Genomic DNA, 17,953 nt, shown 5'->3' on the forward strand with positions numbered 1-17,953 from the left:
AATTCTGCTGTGTCTCCTCCATCAGGGAGATTCATGTTCAATGGCGAAACAGTAGAACAAGTACTTGAAGGGAATTGAAGCCCAAATGTGTACCCCCAAAAAACATGTTCTTAAACTTAATCCATTCCTGTGGGTGGGTGAACCCATTGTAAGCAGGACCTTTGATGAGGCTTTTTCATTTAAAGTGAGGTCCAATCCAATCAGGATGGGTCTTAATCCTATTGGCATCATTTATAAGAAAATAATTCAGACAGAGGAGAGAAAGCCACAGAGAGAACAGAAGACGCTGAATATCATGGAACCTGGAGAAGCACCATGTGAATTGCCATGTGACAGAGGAACCCAGGACTAAGGACATCACAGTTCAGGGAGAAAGCATTGCCTTGATTTGAACTTTTGGCTCACCTCAATACAGTCAACTGTTAAATTTCCACTGTTTGAACGTATCCATCACAGGATTTCCTTGAGCAGCCAAGGAAACCCCAAAATAAGTGAGGACATCATAAAGCAAGTCATTATTCTACATGTGTTAAAATTCAGTCTCATTGATTTGTTCATCCATCCATCAAATATTGAGTATCTACCACCTGCCTTTTACTGGCTGAGCAAGGGAGAAACAGTCATTCTCATTTCCTGCATTCATGAACTTCAGCCTCTATGGAGGAGCCAGAAAAGGAAATAAATACATGAAATTCACTGGGGCACATAGTATACATGGTACTCCCAGTGGGCTCCTGTGGGATATTTAAGATTCAACAGGGGCCTGGTCTTGGGTGAAGAAGGGAAGATGGGTCAGAAGCTGTGATGACTGAGTTCTAAAAAAAAAAAAGCAAATAATATTTAACAAGGTGGAAAGGCTGAGGATAGAAATGGAGGCCACTGCTGGTAGCAGAAAATGCAGGTGCAAGGGCCAAAGATTGCAGGATGGACTGCCGAAGGATTTTACCTCTGGAACCACACCATCACTGCTGGTGAATTTTGAGAAAACCATGGTGAATGGAAGCACTTCGAATAGACTACGGAGGATAAAAACATGGAAAGTGGGGCCATGCAGAAGAATTTCTCCCCATGCTTTATAAAATCTTAACTGGCCCACTCAGATGTTTAGATTCTGCTTAATACTCTTTGTACAAAGCACTTAGGGAGGAAATGAAGTCTATGTTTGTGGGTGTTGTTAATGAGGAAGGAAGAGGCCCAATTACACATCCCCTCGTGCTGCCACATGGTTGGCACCATTACAATTGGCTGCTGGAACAATTGAGGATAATGTTTATGAGTGGGTTACCACTTCCGGGCAGAAGGTAGCTCATGACATACTGTTGGGCTCCCTAGTTCTGTCCTCTGTGCTGCTTCAGCAGTAAAATGCAGCAACCCAAACTGCAGATGATAAATAACTGAGAGGGCTTGTAGGTAGGCTGAAAGAGGAAAATTATAGCAAACAATCTCTAGTTCGGGATGAAAAGCCGAAATAATGAATGTGAAGCTTACCACAGATTAAATACCAGCCTCTGAATTTTGTTTGAAAAATCAATTTTATGAGTACAGTTTGGAGAAAACAAAAACGATTTATGTAAAAGAAGCTTTGTAAAGTTTAATTAATCATGAGCTCAGTATAGACCAGTAATGTGATGTGGCTGCTGGGAATACCAAGGGGATCTTTCTTTTCTCTTTAAATTTTCCTTCCTTGATGTTTTTCAGATTAAAAAAATACTAATAAAGGATCATTTTTAAAAAAGTGAAACCAAACTAAAAATTTAAAAGGATGTAAAAAGGAAAGGCGTATCTGGTACCTTTCTGGTTTTTGACCCCCAACAACCAAGAATTTTCCATCCAAGCTGTCAACAGTGCTGATGTTAAGGAATCCAGCATTGTGCTTAAATATTCAACAGCTTTCCCTGCATGCCACATGTCCCCCGGGTAATTTTTTCATGCTAGATTCTTCTCCTCTCTAAAATGGGGGTAGTAACAGCACCTGCCTGGCGGAGTTGTTATGAACATTATATAAAACCTGTACAGCACGTAGACCACGGTGGAAGAAAATCCAGCAGAGTTCTGTGAAGAGTCAGCCTTTATTCAAAGTGCCACAGCAAGAGGAGGTGGTGAAGGAGTGTTCTGCTTTTGGGGAAGGGAGGCGAAACTTTTATAGCTCTCTAGCAAAGAGGGGTCAGGCGAAGTTCAGCAAGTTTGCTCAAAAATGGTTGTAGGAGGAGGGAATTGTGCTCTTCATAACGGCAGATGTTGGCTGGGCCAGCAGGGCTTTATCTAGAGGAACTGGGAGGAAGAGCTGGGAGGCCAAGGTCACTCGGGGGCCAGAGTGGAAAAAGTTTTGTTCCTTCAGGGCCTCTTCTACTGGCAGGTAGAATGTGCTCAATAAATGCTTGCTCTTGAAGCTGTTGGGGTTGTTATTCTGGCCTCACACCATCTGGGACAGGATCTCTATAAAGCTCCCCACCACGGGAATCAGCAACGAGGCTGAAGGTCTCCATGCAAGAGACCACGGTCTGATCTGGGGGTGGCGTGGGACAGGGCTCCCCTTGGGCACCTGACTCCTCTGCTTTTCCTTTGAGGATCTTTTCCTCTCTAAGTTTCTGGAATTGGTATCTGGCCTGGGGGCAGAGAAGAGCTGGCTTTAACTGATCGTGTATTTATTCAAGCTATGGTTTCTGACATAAACTTTATGATGTAAAGGGCTAGGTATTTTGATGCTTGGAAGCTCAGGTTCTCGAGACAAGACTTGACCCCTAAACTTCAAAATCTAACAATTGTGTGGTTTTGCTCTCCTTGTGCTGCTGTACAGATCCTCCCAAGAGGCAATGGCAAGGAATCAGGGAAGGGCAATGCATGGGAGAACATATAATAAAACAAAGGCACCCCAACACATTACATAGCGCTTGTATATTTGTATTACATGATATATTGAGTTGCTCTCCCTGGAAGCTCCCAACAACTCTAGACTGATTATTTGGAAGGACCATTGAAGACTCAGATTTCTGGCCATAGTCAAGGTCTAGGATGGGACCTGGCCATTGCCGGGGTGAGGGAGAGATGAGCCCTGTTTGCAATGCTATATATTAATTGCCAAATTCAGTTTGAAGAACTTAGTTTTGTGTTCCTTTTTAGGCATTTTTGTCAGTATACACAGGTCAGTGTTCCAGAGGCATGTGATATTTGTTATAAATCTTGAGATACATACATTTATTAGAGCTAGTCTCTGTATCATATAATTGAAAAATAGTTCAACTGAATTTATTTGAATGTTGGCACATACAATTTCTGTATTTTCTCACCGGGATGATTAGTCTAAAGGTAATTTCTATTTGCAATTCTCACAAGGCACTGACATTTTCATTTTAGCATCAAGTTCACTTTTTTTTTTTTCCCTCAAATCAGTAATATAGGTTTATTAGCATGAAATTTTCAAGACTAAACTGTTTTCTTCGTCCTAATAGTGAAACATATAACACTAGAAAATTATAAATAAATCTTTGTTAAGATCCAATTGATAATTTTCTTGTTTGGGTCTACACCTTAATTTTTAAAAAATTTATTGAAGTATATCACTCATACATAAACATACATAAACAATAAGTATATAGTAATAGTTGTGAACTTATAAAACAAACATATGTAACATCATACAGGACTCTCATACCTTAACTGCCGATACCTTGCATTGTTGTTAAACATTTTTAACTAATGATTAAAGAGCATTGTCAAAGTATTACTACTACCCAAAGTATTTTTCCCCCAACCTACCCTATTATTATTATCTTTATATAATTTAATATATGACCATGCATAAACAATAAGTGTATAGTAAAAGTTGTGAACTTACAAAGCAAACATGCATAACATCATACAGGGGTCCCATACATCAACCTTCCACCGACACCTTGCATTGTTGTGAGACATTTGTTACAAATTATGAAAGAATATTGTCAAAATCTTACTACTAATTATAGTCCTTATCTTACATTTGGTGTATTTTCCCCCAACCCACCCTATTATTATTTTTAAAATATATTTTAATGACAGAAGTTGTAAACTTACAAAACAATCATGCACATGTGCAGAATTCCCAAAGAACACCCCTCTATTAACACACCACATTGTGGTGGAATATTTGTTGCAGATTATAAAATAATATCATCTGATTGTTACCTCATCCATAGTGTACATTTGGCACATTTTCTGTACTCTCCCATTATCAACACAGTACATCTTTGGCATAGATGCAAGAATATTACGTTATTACTGCTAACCAAAGGCCATAGGTGACTCCAGTTGTATTTTTCCCATGCTTTTCCACATTACTTCCACCCTGCATTAGTGATGTACATTTGCTTTAGCTAACAAAGGACACTCTTCCATCTATACCATCAACCACAATTCTTATCCACCTCTGGGTTTACTGTGGTAGTCAGTTCCTAGATTATTCTCTAGCATTCTGTCAACTGGCGTTTACATCCCTTAGACTACCATTTTCAGCTACAGCCCATTTATAAATCAGTTGTTACTCACTATGTGTTACCATCCACTCTATACATTTCCAAACTTTTACATTAAAGCTAATTAAAACTTCTACATACATTAACATCAATAATCCATTTCAGTCCTCCTCTTATCTCCTTTAAGAATCTACCACCTTCCACCAGATCTTGAAGATGTTTTCTTACATTTTCTTCTAGAAGTTTTATGATTCTTGCCTTTATATTTAGGTTTTTGATCCATTTTGAGTTAATTTTTGTATAAGGTGTGAGATAGGGGTCCTCTTACCTTCTTTTGGCTCTCAGCACCATTTGTCAAATGGACTGTTCTGCCCAAGCCGGGTGGGTTTGACAGGCTAGTCAAAAATCACTTAACCGTAGATGTGAGAGTCTGTTTCTGAACCATCAGTCTCATTCCATTGGCCTTTGTGCCTGTCTTTATAACAGTTCCAAATTGTTTTTACCACTGTAGCTAGGCAATGTGATTTAAAATCTAGAGATGTGAGTCCTCCAACTTTGCTTTGCCTTTTTAGGATGTTTCTGGCCATTAAGGACCCCTTACCCTTCTAAATAAATTTGATAATCATGCTTTCAGTTTATTTTAAAAAATGCTGGTGGAATTTTTATCACTATTGCATTGAATCTGTATATCAATTTGAGTAGAATTGACATTTTAATGATATTTAGTCTTCCAATCTGTGAGTATGGAATGTTCTTCCAATTACTTAGGCCTTTTATTTTTCTTTTAACATTGAGTTGTAGTTTTCTGAATACAAGTACTTTATATCATTGGTTAAGTTTATTCCTGAATATTTGGGTTTTATCTGTCATATTTTATTTTCACCATTCTTTTGACACTTTCAGTTACTTTACTGATATAATCTTCATTTCTAGACTCTCTTCCAGGCCTCTCTCTCCTGTCTTTTCTTTTCAGGCTCTAGCACACCCTTTAGTTTTTCCTGAAAATCCAGTCTCTTCATTAGAAATTCTCTCGGTTTCTGTTTATCTGTGAATATTCTAAACTCACCCTCATTTTTGAAAGATAATCTTGCTGGATATAAGACTCTTGGCTGGCAGTTTTTCTCTTGTAGTGTCTTAAATATATTATACCACGTCTTCTTGCCTCCATGTTTCCGGTGAGAAATCAGCACTTAATCTTATTGAGTATCCCTTATATGTTATGCATTGCTATTTTTCCATGTATGCTTTCAAATTCTTCTTTGTTCTCATCCATTGTCTTCTTAATATCCTTTATCTCTATAGCCATCTTACTGAATTTATTAAGGAGGTTTGTTTGAACATCTATGATTAGTAGTCTCAACTCCTTCATGTCATCTGGAGGCTTAGGTTGCTCTTTTAACTGGGCCAAAGATTCTCGTTTTTTGGTGTGGATTGTAATTTTTTCTTGGTGTCTTGGCATCTGGATTACTAGAGTATTTATTCTGGGCACAGTTTTTCTCTTTAGTTTAGGGCTTCCTGCTCTTTCTTCCTTGCTGGTTGTATAGCAGGAGCCCAGGTTGTAGTTGGTGCTATAAGCTGTGGAGGCTCAAGCTGCCCTCACTTCCCCAGGGAAGCTTCTCCCAACTTTCTCCTTTGCAGGGGTATTGTAGACTTCTGATTATTCAGTCTATGCCAGCCAAATGTACCTGCATTTACCTGGATAGGCTGGCGTAGGGCCCACCAGCTTCTTCCCTGCCAGAGGTTGGGCTGAAGCCTAGGCCAGGGCTGCAGGCTGATCTGGGTGAAAGAAACCAGTCTCTACCATCACTGTGACTTTCAGTCCACCCTGCTTCCCCTTGTGCCTGGCACAGAGTTAAGATGGCAGCTACCAGCCTCTTTCTAACTTGAATAGGTTCAAACTTTAGCTGTTCTATTTTTTTTTTTTTTAGCTGTTCTTATGATTATACTTTAGCCAGCAGAATTTACTAATCAGTAGCTGAAGTTGGTGCCCAACTGTCTCTTCCTCCCCCATTTTTGGGAAGTGGAGCTTCTAATTCCAGCTATGGAATATCTCCCGAGGCAGCTTGTGTCTCCAGTGGAGGATGGGCGCTGGCCTCCATGGGGTGGATCATTCTACTTAGGAATCTTCTCTGCAGATGGGTAGCCTCCTCCTTCCATTCCTTCAAGGATGTGGCAGGATGCTCTTCTGGTCTCCTGGAGCCTCCAAACAGGTGCATCAGCCAGCTCCAGAGAGCTCTGGGTGTTTACTAACTGCCCTGTAGCAGGAGCTGGCTCTAGGAGCTCCTTACTCCACCACCATCTTGCTGGTTGCCATCAGGTTCACTTTTGTTAGTGAAAGTACCTGTGCATGGTTTTGGCATTATCTCCTTGATCTTCCTGTTTTCAGATTTTTACTAGATAAAATACAGATTACTAGATAAAGTACATTTCCAGTACTTTGGAATTTTGGGATATTTATTCTATATTCCATTTGACTTTGAACTAAGTAATAGTTCCTTGACTAAATGTTTTTTTTTTTGAGAGTTACCAGGACTGAGGATTGAGCTCTGAACATTGTATGTGGAAAACTATCACTCAATCACTGAGCCACATTGGCTCCCCTGAGTTGGTTATTTCATTTGTTTGCTGTTTTTTTTTGTTTTTTTTTTTAAGGAGGTCCCAGGAACTGAACCCAGGATCTCCCATGTGAGAAGCAGCAGGCGCTCAACCTCTTGAGCCACATCTGCTCCCCCAAACTAACTTTCGAATGGTGCAAATCAAAATGGCTCAAGGTAAAGATATTAATACTACACAACTACATTATAAAAACAAACCATGGGGAGTAGCTTTGAAAATACCCATATCATGACTGCACTAATGAGATGCTTTTGCAATAAATACATTTTGCATGTGACATTTAAAGCAGTTGATTAAAAGAAAGAGAAGATTGAAAGTTAACCGGAAGTGGGGACCAGATTATATTTCTGCACTTTCTTTTCTCTTGATGATGGCATTAGTGAGCTACCTGTCGAAGGTGGTTCATGAGGCTTCACTTGTAACCTGTGCTGGGAGGCTCACAGTTAAAGATTGCTGAGTTCTGTTTCCTTGGTCCTATCTTCTCTTACTGGCAGAGCTTGGGGGAGATGAGAGGTGTTTTTATTGGGTGTATGAGTGCAATTGCTTGCAGAAGACTTGTAATTTGACTAAAGGGGGTATCTGTGAAAAAGATGGTGGCCAGGTAGGTTTTGCTGCCCTGAATACTAATATACCTTCATAAAGGCACATTATGCTTTTATTTCTGACTGTACATTGAATTATTTACACCTTCAAGGCAGCTGATTGAACTGCAGCATCAGTCAATTAGCAAATCAAAAATTTATATGATTCCAATTTACCATGGAGTCCTTCTCTCTCTTTTTTTCTTTTTAGATTTTTACCCTGACAGTGACAAATTACTCCTCTGCTGGCTGAGATTGGAAATTAAAAGCATTTAGAGTTGCTCATGCATTTATGCTAATGAGAACTTCTGATATGATTTGCATGCAAAAGAGGACAATCTGAAAGCTCATCAGTTTTTCATGCTTCCGCATTTTGATGTAGCAGGATTTTTTCTGTTTTTCTGTGGAGCAAAATTTCTTCTCCGGGAAACAATACCGACTGTGAAACAAAAAGAGTTCTTTTAAGTCAGAAAGTTCTTCTTTTTACCCTCCAGATTCTTGTCAAGTCTTTTGCTTGCTCTTTCAGAACTGCAGCCCACATTCATTAGCATTTTAGATGTTTATCAAAGGAAGGCTTCAGTATCTGCCACAGGAGATTATAGCTCGTCCTCATTTCCAATTCAGCAAGGGGGGGAAAAAAAAGACCTGGGGACAGATGAGAAGAGGGACATGCACCCTGACAATCTTCTTCATAGATACACCCGAATTAATCCCATTTAGAGCAAATTTGATTAATCACCAAAGGTGGCAGTTTTAACTTTCATAAATGGTACTGATAAATTTTAGGCAGAGTCTCAGTGTAAAATATTTGTATAAAAGAGACCGACCTTAAAAATGAACACAGAAAACAAAAGCAACAAAAAGTGAGCCTGGATGAAATGCACTATCTAGATATTTTGAAAGGGATTTAATTATTTCCACTAATATGCATTTATTAAACCATTAACATGGCAAAGGGGGAATTGAAAGGATGAGAAATGCTTTGCTTAAATTTTTTTTCTATTTTTCTTAGAAATTAGTTCCTCTCTTGAGATTTTTCTAATTTAGTGAAAGTCAAATATTATCTTAGAATTATCACAAATTATTTCCCCAAGCATGAGGGGCATGCTAACCTAGGCAGCCCATCGTGGTAGCATCTGGTAGATACTGACTTACCGCCATTTTAAATTCAGGTGAGACTCCTAATTTTCCATCCTCTAGCTTTTTCTCCCTCCAGCTACCTGAGCAGCTGGGTCAGCTTACTTACCACAAGGAATGGGAATCAGACACAACAAGGTAATTATCAATTTGTGGTAAGGGAGGGAGAGAACGAACATGTTATTTCTAGACTTGGAACTTCATCATTAGTTGTGATCAAACTTCTGCTTCCTTAACATGGTCTAACAGGACTGCCTCGTGGAGTAAACTTTTGATCCATTGTCCTCCATGATAATTTAATTAAATTAATCCATCATCTTTGTATGGAATTATATAAATGATGTTAAATGACAGAAAACTCAATTCTGTTCACTGCAGATAGAGGCACGTGCAATGTGGAAAGTAATCACTGAGCAGAAGTTTTGCGAGAAGGTTACTCCTAGAACTCACTGGCATCTCTTAATTGATGCTCCCTGCCCCCCAACCCCCTTTTCTGTAGCATGCACAGAAAGAAGTCTTTTCCATGCAGATATAGTGGACCTACTTGTTGTTTTGGAGGAGAGTTTCACATTCTTACGCTCAAGAGTTGTAGATAACACTAATGGCTGCGAGGAAAGAAATAGCCAGAGACAGAGCTATAATTTGAAGGCAGCATACTCCAAAGTTTCAGTTTTGAGAAATTGCATAAAGAGAGATGGAAAATTCCCTGAGGTTAGAATGTCAGCCTTACTCTGAAAATTCTATTGAAATTTTCCTTTACAAATTCCTGTTTTTCTTTTCAAGGCTCTATGTGTAAAGGAAAGTTTCAGCTTTTTTGCTTTTGTTTTTGTTTTTGTTTCCTCGAAGGAGGCTTACTTTTCATTCAAATTTCCTAAGAAAACACACTGGCATTTTGGTGCTCCCATCTTGATTCCAGGTGATCTTTCAATATCTGGACAAGTATGAACGCAAGGTGCGGGGAAGCTGGAAAGCTCCTGGTATGGGAGTAGAAACCCAGGAGGAGGAAGTAGTAGGAGATGAGTCAGGGCTGGGACTGAGCCTTCCCCTAATTATTTAGGGCCCAGGGACACTAAGTTACTTTTCCCACTCTGCTTTCCCTTGGCTGGCAGGCACTATTTTTTTTTTTTAAGATTTATTTTATTTATTTCTCTCCTCCCTGCCCCCCCTCCCATATTTCTGGTATCATTATCTTCTCCTCTGCCTTGTTCAATTTTCATTCTTTCATTTTTATTTTCATTACAAATGAAAATTCACTACAAATTCTTTTAGCAGGTATCGATACAACCAATAACAGATGACATTTATTGAAAGCGTGCTAAGTGGTAACAGTTCAAGCGCCAAATGCCCTGTGTGGTACAGTCCCGTGAGGTAGGGGGTGTTTCAAGCTGCGGGGGACGTAGGCTTCCGAGTCCACGTGGCTCACCCAGGGCCCAGAGTTGTAAGTGGCAGCACTAGGAGTGACCCTTGACCTCTCTTGTCCCCAAAATCAGAGCCCTCGAGCACAGTGCTGTGAGTGGCAGAGGCTGCTCTTGGAAACATCCTCAGATTTTATCTCCTGAGTAGTCTTTGAAAATGCCCAACTCCATAAAGAAAGCCACAACTTGTCTCTTTAGACGTCAACGTGCTGGATTCTGTCACCTGCATGGAAATGCACAGAGCAGTGTTCACGACAGCATTTTGTGTTACTGCGATTGGGCTGTTTGTTTGAGGTTATTACAGAGCAAAGTCAAACTCATGGTGAAGATCAGGCGCTCGTTCCTTGCTTTATCAAGGTGGATTTCCATCTCGAGTTAAGACAAACTCTGTGTCTCCTTTTGTTGCTTCCTCTTGCTGCGCCAGCTCTCTGCTCAGGCCAGAGACACAGAGGAGAGGCAATTAGAGATGTGGCAGACCAGGGAGCTGAGGTGGTGCAAGAGATTGAGTGTCTCACTCTCACTCTGGTAGGTCCTAGGATCAGTTCCTGGTGCCTCCTAAAGAGAAGACAAGCAGACATGGGAGAACATGCAGTGAATGGACACAGAGAGCAGACAACGAGTGTAAAAACAACGAGGTGTGTGTGTGGGAGAAATAAATGAATGTTTAAAAAAAAAAAGACTCTCGTCTCTAGTGTCAGCAGCCAGTCTTGCTGCATAACTTATCTCAAAGTCACATCCCTTTTCCATCCTAATGGATCCTCTCATAGTCTAACTGCACAAGCTTATATTTACCCCAAACTGTTACCTGTGTCCAGCTGATCATTCATTTTCTGAAGGCTTTCGGAGGCTCCTGCTAGAGGAGGCAGCAGATGATGTTCCCAATTTCTTTGGAACACGTGCTTTGGTAGCACAATTCTTGCTTTGACAAATTACAACCATGGTTTTGCCAGACAGAAGAGGGACTCCCCAAGGAAATGTGAGGATAGCTAAGGACTCTACAAAGGCAGCAAAACTTGTTCCTCTTGGAACTGAAGATGGTAGTCAGAAGTCAAATAGAGGTTGTACGGGCCACCATTTACACATCTAACGCCTCTCTGCAAAGGAGTCCCAGGCACAGTGTTTGAAAATGTCAGTGGTTAAGAACAATACAGGTGGGCAGCAAACATAACCTTTAGTGTACCCCTGGACGCTGCGAGAGAGAGTAAGAGCCTGCATGCTTTTCATAGGAAGCACTTCATTCACTTTGCCTTGGACCCACCATTGTTCCAAATGTGAAACTTCTTTGGGATGCCAAAGGAGTTTTGTGTTGCTGTGTGATGGCAGGATCTGATTCTAGCTCAGCTAGCGCTTCTACCTTTTTGCTACCTGAAATAAAAATGCTGCAAGGCAGCTCGACTTTGAGGAGCTGAAGAATTATGGCTGGTCACTTTGTTCTTTTAGAACAAGTACAGCATAGGGTTCTAAATTCTACATTTGCGCTGTTACAATCTTTCTGAATTTTCAGCATCCTCTTCGATTCGATCTGATGTCAGTTGGACTATTTTTCTTTTTACTCCAATGATACTGATAATTAACTATACCCATGTGGATATCAACAGACTTCCCTGCACTGTGCAAGCGTAAAGCTGCTTCTACCTTTTATAGACACAATAGTACAGTATGTTCCAGAGACCACTGCAACAATTTTGAAATGTCAGATTCACAATCTGCTTTATGGTTTCCTTAAGAAAAAGCTGCCATTTTCTAAGCAATGCAACCCATAAAATTTGGCAACTTATTGAGGAAAATCTACACTTTTATGTTATACTTCTATTCACTGGACTAGCATTTAACTCCTCTAAATCACTGTCAAATATGATGTGCTTTCCTTGTATACTTTTCTGTCTCCCAAAGGTTGAGATAAGGAAATAGTTGGCAAGGCAGGCGTGGCCAGCAGTTCTAAGTAAATCATTCATTGTTCCACATTATCAATTCCTTCACAACTTTGACTTTCCTCTTTTTGTGGTTGGGATAGATGAATGAAGCACTCAGGGATATTTTTGGGGTGTTTTCACCTGCAACTTCCACATTTTATCTTAAAGGATTTCCTTCTAGTTATCTTTATGATTCATGTTTCAGTCTCCAGAATTACAAAGTAGATTCATTTTATCTTTAAATATAAATCAGAACTAATTGACAATAGTTTTCAAATCACTTCAAATTCTTCATGAATCTGCCTCTTGAAACATGAAGAGTGTTTTAATGGATTATAAGCGCTAGTAATCTCATAATAAAATACTTAAAATTTAGGAAGGGGAAAGGTGTGCTGGATTATCTATCTCAAGGCCTGATATGCCACGTGTTAATTTTTGTGGTTAAGGGCCTAAAATAGTAGAAATTCAGACTTATTCTCTTTGGGGATTCCTGTTTCATTATTCGCACAAATAACATATAATCTATTCTCATTTTAAAGGATTCAGACAAGACAAGCAAAGGTCAGTATGTGTGCCTTCTCCCTTGCTTCCCACCCCCATTTATGCATTTTTATCCTCAGTAGTAGCAACTGGCAACTGCATCCTTCCAGGCCTTCTTATGCATTAAAATTTGTTTTTGCACATATACATTTTATCAGTCAAAGGAACCCACTAAGTTTTATTTCTGTACCTTGCCTAATATGCCTTAGAGATCTCTGTAACTTAGAACACAGAGATATTTCCAGTTGTAAATAACAGCTGTATAAAATTGTTAATTGCATGTGCTATAATTTATTAAACTCTTCCTTTTTCATTGATTGCTTTTTAAACGATTGCAGTTTTCACTATTACAAACAATGCTGCAATAAATGCCATTTAACATACATATTTGTGTACACTCCCATGTATTTGTGTAAAATAATGAAATTGGAATTGCGAGATCAGAACATATGTGTTGGTAATTTCAATATATATATTGCAATTCGCATTCCAAAGGGTTCCATCATTTCTTACTCCCACACAATAAAAAATTTTCTACTCCCACAAAATAAAATCATGCTGGCCAGCAAAAATAAATAAATAACCTTGATATTTAAATGTGTGACTGATGAGAGAAAAATAGCATCTACCTGTTTAGGTTTGCATATACCTAATTAGTAATATTCTTGAGTGCCTTTGATATATTTATTAGTATTTATTATTTTTTCTTTTTTTGTATGAATATTTTCAGTTATATTGTGTATCTTTTCTCTTATGTTATTTTCTTATGTATATATTTCTCTATTATAGGAGCTTTTGTATATTAAGAATATTAAGACTTTAAAAATATATTTTGCTAATATTTTCTCCCAGACTATTGTCTGGCTCTTAAGTTTGTTTATAGCTTTTTTTTTATGCGGCAGTTTTACAATTTTTAGGGTCAAATTTTTCATTTTTTTTAACCTTTATGCATTCTGGATACACATCTTACTGAGACAGACTTCTTACCCCAATCATTAAAAAAAAAAAAAATCTCCCTATGTGTGCTTTATACATGTGTGCTTGTTAAGTCTTTATTCCATTTGTAATATGTGTTTGTACATGGAATTGTATGGAGTTAGAGTGAGGTAGAGATCAGTGGTGAAATCTGTAGATTAGTTTCTACATCTCCATACCAGGAAAACCTGTGGTTTGCCTTGCTGTGAGGCAAAAGATTACATTACCTAGGTTCCCCAAAGTTCAAGCTCCTTTAAAGAGCCAGACTTTTCCAAGCTGATGCACCTGTGCGAAGATCATAAGGCAGAAGTGAGCACTATGCCGTGGTGGCCAGATGCTGAAGGCATCTGATTTGATGGGCAACTGATGGAGAAGTCCCTGTGTCTGCTCTCTAGTTCTGCAAGTGCCAAGAGGCAGGGCATGCTTTTACTAGAGAGGATCATGAAACAATATATTATACTATACTATAGTATCAGGCTGTATTATTTTAAAATGCATGAGTATTGCCAAAAGTTACTAAAATTAGTGCAGAAATGATGGGAGTGAAGTGCCTTCAAAGGCATGTTGGAGGAAATGAAATGTGTGATGACTCAGCAATGGCAGATATAAAAAATTCAGGAAAAATATTTTTCCTGCACGTGAGAGAATGTATCACCTTAAAATAATAAGCCAATATCATTTGCATACAAGAAGAGGTGCCAAGTCTGGGAGGAATCATGGAGAGAATAAAACAGAAGGAGCCTCAAGGAGAAAGTACAGAAAATAATTTGGCAAAGAAATGACAGCTCTGAGAAAGGGCTAGCATAAAGCTGGGCTGGGTTTATAGAAAGGAGCTGGCATGACATTGGTTCACACAATTTAGGGAAGTGGGTGGGAAAGGATGGTGCAATTTATCGTTGAGGAACAAACCTTGTCATTGCCATGGACCAGATTAAGATACTTGTTGGGGAAAAAAAAAGATACTTGTTTTGAGATTTTTACTGTTATGAAAATAAATGTTTAATAAGAAGACTGAAAAACACCACAAAGATAAATACATACTCAAAGAAAATATGGTGAGAAAATAGGGGGAGTTGAGACATGACCTGGCAAAATTAAGGAAAGAAACAGTAGTGGAAAAATAACTGGTAAAGATTCAGAAAAAAAAGGAAGGATTCCAGAGGAGAATGTATATTGTAGAAAGTACAGACAGAGATCTTCAGGCTATAGCCAAGAAAATTGATCAAAATAAAATGGAAAAGTATGGATTTATTTAAAAAGAGCAGAGAGAACATTCCAAGGAAAGTATTAGGCAAAGGAGGTACAACAAACTCATAGTTGGAATCTCTGAAAAGAAGGAAGCCAAAGCAATGCAACAAAACAAATATTGACAGATATAATTCAAATAAGTGTTAAAAAATAAGAGTATTTGCCTCTAGATTGAAGAGACATGCCACATGCTGAGGGAACGAATACAAGAATGGACACACTGAGATATAGCCTAACAAATTTATTGGACTTTAAGGAAGAAAAATGAAACCTTTGGACAACCAGGGTTTAAGGGGAAAGTATTACTGTGCGCTGAGATTTTTTCCACAATAACATTCAAGGCAGTACTTAAGTAGCAGTCCTAATTCATAAAAGATATTGTAATGCCACAATAATTAAAGAAAATGGAATAGAAGGAAAGATCAGTGGAAGGGAAGGGAAAAGAAGGAAAGAAATCCAGAGACATTAAATATATAGGAAATGTAATGTATGACAAATATGCTTTCACCAACCAGGGAGTAAAAGATTCTTCAACATATGGTAGTGTGATCACAATAGAGGAGAACATGCAGAGTTTCACCAGATGACACCTTTTTAAGTAAGAGACATAGCAGTGTCTCTGTTGGGAGGCGGGTGCTGAAGAGATGTGCTTGTCAGCATATACTTGACTCCAGACAATCACCACTTAATTGCGGAGTTATAGAGCTCACACATATCCAGAAGGGCATTTGCTATTTGTCACCTCATCTGCTGCTTGATGGTTTGTATGTTTTGAGCAATAGCTAAAATTAGGAATACAGAGCCCAAATCACATCAGAGGAGTAACACTGGACACCTATTATATGGTAGAAAGGCCTCTAATTTTCTAAGATGGCTAGAGATTGATTTTTATGTGTAACTACATATAGCCTTGGCTTTCAAATCTTGAAGAGCCAAGCTCCATAAAAAAAGTACTGAATGCTTCCAAAAGATATTACTCAATGTGGCTTAAGTAGAGGGTTTTGGGAAGATGGGACACAATTTTAGTGTTTTCGTACATAATATATTTCATTGCCTCTCAGATGTTGGAAGTGTCTGAACTTCTCTGATGGTTCAAAGGAAATTTGCAAATATCCTTTCATGCACCTTCTTCAATTTAAGGTAAAATCCCTGTTTTACATTGTTGACTCAAGCTTTATTGATATTCTCTTTGATAGACAGTTATTCCACTGTAGCATATCTAAAAGATTATGAAGCTAAAAGTGGGAAGTGATGAGGCACAAACAGCTATGAAGTGAAGGAAATTCTGGTTATCAACAATCTAAACAATCCTTTAAAAAGCCATTTTGAAAGTATTTACAGCAAACATTTGCAAGTTTACCACGTGTCCCTTTTGGATTACCGATTCCCAGAGTGCCAAAGATTCATCTTTTCTGTGGTATGTAAGCCCACCTCATATCTAATAGAGTGCTTGGAGGAAGATTATCAGTGCCACTTGATGCTCAAAGTCCATCATGGCTAGAGAATGTTCTAGTGTTAAAAAATCTTCACCTCTCAGCAGTTTTATGTCCCATTTTAACCCGTACTTGTTCTACCACAGGTGGCAGGCAAACTGAAATAGGGGATTGGAGTGAACACATCACTGATCTTATAAAGATTCAACCACAAACCTTAAAAACCAAAATATAAGGGCAGCCATTTCTTCCAGGAACACATTTGCATCATTTTAATTTCCCCACCTCTAGCAAATGCCCCTGTGATGTTTTTATTTTTCCTTCAAAGAAGTCTTTTGAGACCTACAGACAAGACCAAATCAACGAGAAAGTGGCCATCAAAGTCTATGGCGGGAAATCGAATGAAGGTGATAGTTTGGGAAAAACAAGCTGTGGATGCATTTGTACAGAGGCAAGAGGCAAAAGCGTCAGCACTGAATAAGAGCTCAATAAACAGAGACTGATGGAGAGAAGCTGGGTGTTTGGAAGCAACAGCAGGCAGATTTCCGAACAGTTGGAAGGGGGCTAAATTTCTATTTGAATGTCAGATTTATTAGTTTTTTTTATTTTAAAATTTACATACGGTAAAATTCACTCCTCGTGCTGTGGTTCTAAATTTTAGTATATGCCAGTTGGATGCCTCAATCCCTAGTCACCTGTCTAAATATTAGAAGTCAGCAGTGGGTGAGACACGCACACACACACACACATACCCTGGCAACCTTCACAAAATGCCCTGGGATTTCCCGGCCCCCACACAAAAGACCAGAGCGCTCGTTGAAAAGAGGACAATTGTGCGCTTGTCAACATTTTAGAGATCTCCAAGGGCAGAGCCTGATGTCCTGCCCCCGAGAACTTGCCTATTGTCCCCGTGACAGCAATTTATCGGCCAACACTGCTCAGACACCATGCGCTGGCTTTGTTCGCATGGCCGTTTTGATGACTTACACTCCATGTGTGCGGGCACTCCTTGTCACTGATATTTGCCCCACCGAGATAAATATTCATGGCTTAACATCCGCTACCTTTTTGGTTAACTCCCTTGTTGTGGAAGAATATCCTACTAATTTGGACAAAGGTTATTGCCGAGAGCCTTTGTTGGGGCTTTTGTAACAATACTGAGCTGAAAGTTTGCCTCGTGCATTATTTTTTAATATCACCGTGCACAATCATTAGCAAAAATATTGTGATGGTCTCATTAGATAGTAGATGTTTATTTTCAAATAATATAAAGGATGACACATTACCTTCTCATCCATGGGAATATGATTTTTCTTGGGAACAGAATTAAAAGACCTTACAAGATAAGGGGAAAGTTTTCTATCCATTTATACTCAGAATAAGGCTATCAGACCCCATGGAGTGTACAAGTGAAAAAGCGAAAAATGTACCCTGTTGGTATTCATTTATTTTGTTCCAAATAAAATGGGGAGAGTTACTTGACCTGAAACAGTTTACTTATTTTTATTTCATTCCCCCTTTCTAACTCCAAAACACTCCCTGTGGGGACCTCTTTTTGCCTGTAATACAGAAATTGACTTTTTAAAAAGAAAATTGGTAAAGATGCCCCTCTTCTACCTAGTCACACTCAAAACAGAGTTGCTGGCT

This window comes from Dasypus novemcinctus, chromosome 28 (assembly GCF_030445035.2).
Source record: "Dasypus novemcinctus isolate mDasNov1 chromosome 28, mDasNov1.1.hap2, whole genome shotgun sequence".
In the NCBI taxonomy this organism is placed as follows: Eukaryota; Metazoa; Chordata; class Mammalia; order Cingulata; family Dasypodidae; genus Dasypus; species Dasypus novemcinctus.